The sequence below is a fragment of the Polistes dominula genome, unplaced genomic scaffold (genome assembly GCF_049000335.1).
Source record: "Polistes dominula isolate Pdom_NZ unplaced genomic scaffold, Pdom_raw_medaka contig_736, whole genome shotgun sequence".
Classification (NCBI taxonomy): domain Eukaryota; kingdom Metazoa; phylum Arthropoda; class Insecta; order Hymenoptera; family Vespidae; genus Polistes; species Polistes dominula.
The window spans coordinates 5,001-7,500 of NW_028301168.1; the positions used below are offsets into that span (position 1 = coordinate 5,001).

Below are 2,500 nucleotides of genomic sequence, written 5' to 3' on the forward strand. Positions count from 1 at the left end.
TCATGGGGAATAATTGCAAGCCCCAATCCCTAGCACGAAGGAGGTTCAGCGGGTTACCCGGGCCTTTCGGCCAGGGAAAACACGTTGATTCCTTCAGTGTAGCGCGCGTGCGGCCCAGAACATCTAAGGGCATCACAGACCTGTTATTGCTCAATCTCGTGCGGCTAAAAGCCGCCTGTCCCTCTAAGAAGATTTGTTGGTACGTTGGTAGTAAAAACCACTCGACCGAAGCCGAGGGCCTTCGTGATACCATAATATACGCCTATTTAGCAGGCTAGAGTCTCGTTCGTTATCGGAATTAACCAGACAAATCGCTCCACCAACTAAGAACGGCCATGCACCACCACCCACCGAATCAAGAAAGAGCTATCAATCTGTCAATCCTTCCGGTGTCCGGGCCTGGTGAGGTTTCCCGTGTTGAGTCAAATTAAGCCGCAGGCTCCACTCCTGGTGGTGCCCTTCCGTCAATTCCTTTAAGTTTCAGCTTTGCAACCATACTTCCCCCGGAACCCAAAAGCTTTGGTTTCCCGGAAGCTGCCCGTCGAGTCATCGGAGGAACTTCGGCGGATCGCTAGCTGGCATCGTTTATGGTTAGAACTAGGGCGGTATCTGATCGCCTTCGAACCTCTAACTTTCGTTCTTGATTAATGAAAACATTTTTGGCAAATGCTTTCGCTTCTGTCCGTCTTGCGACGATCCAAGAATTTCACCTCTAACGTCGCAATACGAATGCCCCCATCTGTCCCTATTAATCATTACCTCGGAGTTCCGAAAACCAACAAAATAGAACCGAGGTCCTATTCCATTATTCCATGCACACAGTATTCAGGCGAGGCTAGCCTGCTTTAAGCACTCTAATTTGTTCAAAGTAAACGTACCGGCCCATCTCGACACTCAATGAAGAGCACCGCGATGGGATATTAGTTGGACCGCCCCGAAGAGCTAAGCCCACCGGTAGGACGTCCCACATCATGCCAGTAAACACCGCGAGCGGTGAACCAACAGTGTGAAACACAGATTCAACTACGAGCTTTTTAACCGCAACAACTTTAATATACGCTATTGGAGCTGGAATTACCGCGGCTGCTGGCACCAGACTTGCCCTCCAATGGATCCTTGTTAAAGGATTTAAAGTGTACTCATTCCGATTACGGGGCCTCGGATGAGTCCCGTATCGTTATTTTTCGTCACTACCTCCCCGTGCCGGGAGTGGGTAATTTGCGCGCCTGCTGCCTTCCTTGGATGTGGTAGCCGTTTCTCAGGCTCCCTCTCCGGAATCGAACCCTGATTCCCCGTTACCCGTTACAACCATGGTAGGCGCAGAACCTACCATCGACAGTTGATAAGGCAGACATTTGAAAGATTTGTCGCCGGTGCTAGGACCGTGCGATCAGCTCAAAGTTATTCAGAGTCATCAAAGTAAACGGTGGACGAATGTATTAACAAACGCGCACCGATTGGTTTTGATCTAATAAAAGCGTTCCTCCCATCTCTGGTTGGAACTCTGGTTTGCATGTATTAGCTCTAGAATTACCACAGTTATCCAAGTAAATGTGGGTACGATCTAAGAAACCATAACTGATTTAATGAGCCATTCGCGGTTTCACCTTAGCTCGGCATGCACTGAGACATGCATGGCTTAATCTTTGAGACAAGCATATGACTACTGGCAGGATCAACCAGGGAGCTGAATTTGCTCTATTACGGAAAGAATATAATAATAATTCTTTCCTTTTTTGTGCAACTTTTGTCGCCAGCACGTATGCCGACGACGATGCTTATTATTTAATTTTATTTCAAAACCGTGGAGAGAAAACTCTTCTGCTATTTCTCATTTCATTTTATATCCATTATATGGATTTCATTTTGTAAATTGTACCTGATGTGTTTTGTGGATTGTCATTTCAGTAGGAAAATTCACCATTCTTTCATTATTTATACTATTTTTAATCCATAGTTATATGGATTTTATAGTATATTTAGCAGTAAGTAGTTCCTCCCCAGCGATATGAAATCATTTAATTTATTTCAGTACCGGAATATACCGGGTACAAGATTCACAACTGCTTTTGACATCATCAAGCGTACGAGAGTTACAGAAATAAATTTCTTTCGCCTCGGTTGCTACGATTTGATGTCGCGTAAATATGTATCTTAGCTCTGCATGGATTTAAAAGAGAGAGGTTGCTCAGTAAGTATCACGCAATTTCCCGAAGGTGTGTTTCAAAAGAACACACGACGGCAAACCACAAATAATGATACCACCATGTTTTTAGGTTACCACATAAGGGCCATTCGGTCAGAGACACCGACCCGTGGTAGTGATGTGTTAAGAGTAATACATTCGTATTACTTCAAAAAGGGATTTTGGAACACCCAAAATATACACTCTCTTATAAATACGGAATACGCCAACTACCGTCCGGCGATGCCTGGTTTTTAGCACGGTCTCTTATGGGAGAAAACCTCCAAAGCGCCTTTAAAATGACCACTCCTCGAA

The 2,500-nt window shown here is 45.1% G+C and overlaps 1 non-coding gene across 1 annotated transcript in view; it reads right to left on the reverse strand.

The window, feature by feature from the left end:
• Positions 1-1,686, reverse strand: part of LOC149030463 (small subunit ribosomal RNA) — a 1,919-nt gene extending 233 nt beyond the window's left edge. The window contains exon 1 of the ribosomal RNA XR_016178748.1: positions 1-1,686. This exon is cut by the window's left edge and continues 233 nt beyond it. This is a non-coding gene — a ribosomal RNA (small subunit ribosomal RNA).
• Between the last annotated feature and the right edge of the window lie 814 nt (positions 1,687-2,500).